At 33.8% G+C, this 5,554-nt stretch overlaps 1 long non-coding RNA gene across 2 annotated transcripts; it reads right to left on the bottom strand.

The window, feature by feature from the left end:
* Positions 1–2,389: 2,389 nt before the first annotated feature.
* LOC142535266 (uncharacterized) lies at positions 2,390–4,506 on the bottom strand. Of its 2 annotated transcripts, XR_012817459.1 has the most exons (4): positions 4,429–4,506; positions 4,255–4,362; positions 3,923–4,021; positions 2,390–2,598 (listed from the first exon to the last, which is right to left on the bottom strand). It is a non-coding gene; the product is annotated as an uncharacterized LOC142535266 (long non-coding RNA). The 2 variants fall into 2 exon arrangements; XR_012817458.1 differs by lacking the exons at positions 4,255–4,362; positions 4,429–4,506 and adding an exon at positions 4,111–4,165.
* Positions 4,507–5,554: the final 1,048 nt, after the last annotated feature.

The following is a 5,554-nucleotide window of genomic DNA, read 5'->3' as shown; positions in this document are numbered from 1 at the left end:
TTGGCTTGCCATGAACTCGACTTTTTTCCCTTTTTTTGCAGCTAAACTACTCTCGTACTCAACCAATTCATCTACCTCAAGCCATCGTCATCGAATGTGCTCTGACCCAAGTCCTCTCCCTTACCATTTAGTGTCACGCTAAGGTTGGTACAAGCTCTTCTTTGCTTGTAGAAATATTTTTAAGGTGTTTTTCAATTTGTCCACATGAAATCCATAAACATTTTCTAGCCTCCAACTTTGTTCAGATTGTCGATCCAGTTGACGCCCTTACTATTGTGATGCCTAGAGCCCAAGCTACTCCCCAAGCTAACTCTCCATGTCCCATGACCACATATAGTTATCTTGTTTTCTTTACTTGGATTTTATGCCTTTAATTATGCTCATTTACCTATAAATATTCTCATATATTGAATCAATTGAACCTCATGAGACTAGCAATATTACCTGTGGGGAAACGAAGCCGCCTTATTTCTGGTTTGGCTTGGCCTGCTTTCCTATTTTGCTTTAGTTGATTCATCTTGTCATGTTGTGGCTTCACAGTTACTGAAACAAAGTTGTATGTTCATGCATGTGTATTTCATTGTGTCTTGGCTTTTTTAATTGTCTACATGCTACTTTTTTTTAACTATGTGGAATTCTTTTGGGGAATTGGTCATCTATGTGCTTTTTGGCCATTCATTAACCTTCACTATCATGATTATAGCAAGTTGGCCATTGGTTGGCCTTGACTTGACAATTTCTATTAACCTGTGAATTCCTCGTACAACCTTTATATGTTTGTAGTTGTTTTTAGTCACGACCAATCATTCGTTCCGAGCTTGCCGCTGATGCTATCCAGGTCTATGATTGCTACAATTCCCCCATCTCTGATCACTTTGGCTGCACCAAATTTATCATCAGAAGTTGTTGCCCCATCCATATCTACCATCGTTTCATATTGGTTCTTATGATGTTACAACATCCTTTCTTGCCTCTCTATTGGATACTCCCCTTGTTCAGTCTCATGCATCTTTTAGATAAAGTACTTCCTTGGCTCGCTCATCTCGTTTACTTTACCTAACTAATGTGTTTGAATTTTTTCAGCCATTAGTTGGCCTTCTTGTATTTGTAATTATCATTTGCCTGACGGGGGAGTTTGATGCCTTACCAAATTTGTTGCATCTATTTCGAGCTATGGATCTACTCACAACTCTAGAAACTCCTCCACCGGCTGCTAAAATCTTTTATAAGATCGAGGAAAAATTGAAAATATTACTGCCACAATCAAACAAAAATGGTACGCCCTTTACCAAAACTTTTTTTGTTGGTGGCAAGTATTACTAAGACAATTTTTTGACATACCATATTTTGGCCGAACTCCCCATAACAGCTTTACAATGAGCCAATGAATCTTTAACAGTTGTTATGTTCTCTTTATATTTAAAATTGCATGCTGCATTTCACCTGGTTCACAACATTCTTCTTAAGCAGATATTTGTGTGCATGCATCTTTCTTTGCTTATTGGTTGTTGGTTTTGACCATGATAATGTTAGGCTATATGCTGGTCATACTCCCTCATAGTGATTGGTCAAAATTTGGTCACTTTCACTAGTAGAAAAATCGCTTTTTACTTCGCGTATTCAATGAAGTAATAAGGTAGTTAATTGCCGAAGTATATGGACGTGAAGTAATAGATGTACCTTTTACTTTGCATAATAACCGAAGTTGTATGATTGAAATTACTGAAGTCTTTGACCGGTTTTCCTTCGTCCGGAATTGGAACGGTGCCGAAGTAAGAAATGTGTTTTACTTCATCGATTTTTGTAAATAGTAAAGTAATAGAATATATAACTTCGTCTTAATTATTATTTAGCGAAGTAGTTTATAATATTTTACTTCACAATTTACATTGAGTGACGAAGTAATTCATCTGAAAGACTTCGTAGTTATGTATTTTGGTGAAGTAATAGACGCAAACAACTTCACAATTTATCCCATTTGTTGAAGTAAATATAATCTATAACTTCAGCATTTATCCTATTTGTTGAAGTATTTTATATTATGTTACTTCACAATTTACATTTAGTGACGAGGTAAGTGGTTCGAAAGACTTCAATAATTTGTATTTTGGTGAAGTAATTACGCAAAACAACTTCGTTTTTACAGAACAATGGTGAAATAAATTAATTCTATCACTTCGTCTGATTTCTTATTGACGAAGTATTTAATATTATGTTACTTCACAATTTGCAAATAACAACGAAGTAATTTATCTGTTACACTTCATTATTTTTTATTTTGATGAAGTAATTGTTAAAAAAAGACTTCGCAATATATGACTTAATACACTAATATAATTAAATTCATAAATTATCCATCTAAAAATGATGAAGATCCAGAATACACAATTACATATTCATCAATCCACAAATAACCCAAAAATATATCCACAAAACCAAAAGTATATCCAAAAATCCACAATGACAAACAAAATATTTATCCCAACATACAACATCCATTTAATCACCTACATAGGAGTAGACAAATTCACTCCATTCACTTCTGACCTCATCATATTGAGATTTGTTGTAAAATTGGTTCTTGATGCATCCTGCAAACTGAAATTTAAAAAAGAAAATACATTAAATTCTTCTATTTTAAATAAAAATTGACAGATATATATTTAAAAAGTATTTAAATTGATGGAATCTGAACATATTACATATATGTTGGCACTTAAATAAAAAAATGGAGATATAATGACAAAAATTACAGATATGCTAACAGCCATGTGTGAGAACTTCACAAAACTGAGAAACCAATTAATGAAGCATGCAACCAAGAATCGACTCAAAGGAAAATCTGATTGTGCATCAGCATACAATATGACTGTACCAGTTCTCGACTGAAAACACAGATGCTTGGACAGAAAAGTCCAAAAATCACAAATGTCTAGAATTTCTGTTTTGAGTTGTTTTTGGTTAATGTGAATGTACCATTTCTCGGCAGAAAAGTCCAAAAATCACAAAATATGCATTTCCATTTCTCGGCTACAAGCTAACGATGGCAGTGAAGACATGAAGATGACAACTTGGATATAAAGCTATGCAAGAAGGAAAACCGTTTTTACAGAATTGGTAGAGATAGAAGATGCAAAGGGTTACCTTGCAAGAATACCAAAGACACTGCGTTTCGATCCATCAACTTCGTTTATCAGTGGACTTTTCATTGCTAAGTTCACCAAGTTAACAATTCCATAACAGTTTTGTATCTCAATTTGTATTACTGTAACTACAAACTAAAAGTACATGGAACTTAATTAAAGCATTTAAGAACTCTCTGTAGATACAACAAAGGAAAATGAACGAAGAAGATAGGTAAAAGCAATATTATGCAATGGTACGGATTTGAAGAATCATGGGGATCTGTATAGTTTTCAAGAGTTACCAATTCATGAAACTTTCCAATTTCTAGACCCAATTCACTAATATCAGTGGTTATTCAGATGATATGGTTTCTGAATCGGCTACCAATTCATGAAACTTTTCATTGAAGAGCCTATGGTTTCTGACTCGGCTAACATCAGTGGTTATTCACTAATATCAGTGGTTATTCACACTGCAGAATCCAACATACAAAATCTGAATTTTAGAAATATGGATTTTGTATTCAGATTTTAGCAGCTACGGTACTGCTAAAATCTGAACACAAAATCCATATTTCACTAATATAAAATCTGCAGAATCCAAAGGCAAACAAGTTACTGTGTTCAGCTAAAATATCACTAATATAAAATATATCACAATGACAATAATTCATCTCAAGCAATTATATCAACAATAAAATATCCCAATGGCAACACATTATCTCAACAATAAAATATATCTTAATGGCAACAATTCATCCAATCAATCAAAAAATTTATCCCAAGAAGAAACTCACCATCTTCTCCAACTGTGGATCATCGCAATCGACTATCTCTTTCATGTACCTCATCACACAATATCCACATTCAACAGAACCACTTTGTTTTAGATTACCCTAATGGAATTGAAAAGTTAATGCAACAATCACAATCTAATTAATAACCACTATCAATTCATGTATTCATAAATAAGTATGATACATACCGTCAATATTTTAAAACCTGGCCCTTTAGAAATACCCTTCGAGACATTGTACATCTTCACCCACTACATTTTAAAAAGTAAGAAGTTATTTTTTTGCATATTTATAAGTTAATGTATTCAAAATCAACATAAGCTACTACCTACTTTGTCACAATAGTTTTACATGTATCATCTTGGTTCCTGTTAGACGTAGAATCCAATAAATATATCATATTCTTATCTTCGTTGACGATAGTCAAGATCCAATGGTACCTGAAAAAATGAAATTACAGCATTGACTATCATGAATTAGAAATCTATAAATAACTAAAATCTTACCCAGTGTTGTATGGGATGAGGCAGATGCTATCTCTACACACTGCTTCCAACTGGTCAGCAATATGTTGTGATAAGTCATCGGCCATCTGTGCCAATCGGGCATGTAGGTATATTACCGGGATCCACAAACGAAAATAATTAGCCTTGTCTTTGTCCCTTCAAATATTTGTAGAGGTGACTGCAAGATATAGATGCACAAATATATCGTTTAGAAATTTCAAAATATAACAAGTACCACAAAAAATATTATATAAAATGCACAATATTGTAAGTTAGACATTATATATACCCCATGTAACTAAAATTTGTCTGGAACCTATCTCCCATCATCTCAAATAAAGCGTAAGCTATCTCTACTTAGAACATATGCTTTTAGGATGTCCAACGTAGCGTCCTCAACTCAATGTATATGGTATCCGATTCATTCAGCAATCTAACAACATGAGAGTAGATATACTTGCACGACATGGGTAATGTTTTTTCAATTTTTTGAACTTGTCGCGCTGACCAGGAACATCCGCAAGCGCAAATGATTGAGGTTTCCCCTTCCTCTACAATTAAAAATATTATTCATACAAGTATTTTAAAATAAAAAATTGTTCAGCAACATATCTGACAATTGCAAACACAAAGTCAAATGAAAACCTAAATACCTTTGTCGGTTGGAAAAAATAACCAAACTCTTTAGGCCAACCAACAATGACTTCCAACAGCATCATTGATGATTGTTGGTCCAAACTTAATTGGGATCGGAAGCTGTGCTTTTCATCTAAGACAACATCAATAGATACCTTGAAGTTCTCTTTCCCCAAGTGGAACATGGTGGAATCATAACATTTGGACCTCCTTATATATTATTGTGCCTAAGCCACCACGTTTCCGCGTTCTTTTACAGCCAGGTGACATTTTTTCCTCCTTTCAAGAACCAAAAAGACATGATATATTTTTATATGGAGGTGAATAGAATTTAATTGACATTAAATTCAGAGACATACAACCTTCGTATTTGAAGTGCCGCAATCATAAACTTCTTCCACATCATCTACAATTTTGTGTCTTTCACGTCCTGAGAACTTGTTTTGATGCTACAGTCTCAGAAGATCGATCATTGATTAATGGAATCACA

Source organism: Primulina tabacum, unplaced genomic scaffold, assembly GCF_025594145.1.
Source record: "Primulina tabacum isolate GXHZ01 unplaced genomic scaffold, ASM2559414v2 Contig912, whole genome shotgun sequence".
NCBI classification, from domain to species: domain Eukaryota; kingdom Viridiplantae; phylum Streptophyta; class Magnoliopsida; order Lamiales; family Gesneriaceae; genus Primulina; species Primulina tabacum.
The sequence above is the reverse complement of the archived record's forward strand: the minus strand, read 5'-3'. Positions and strand labels throughout refer to the sequence as shown.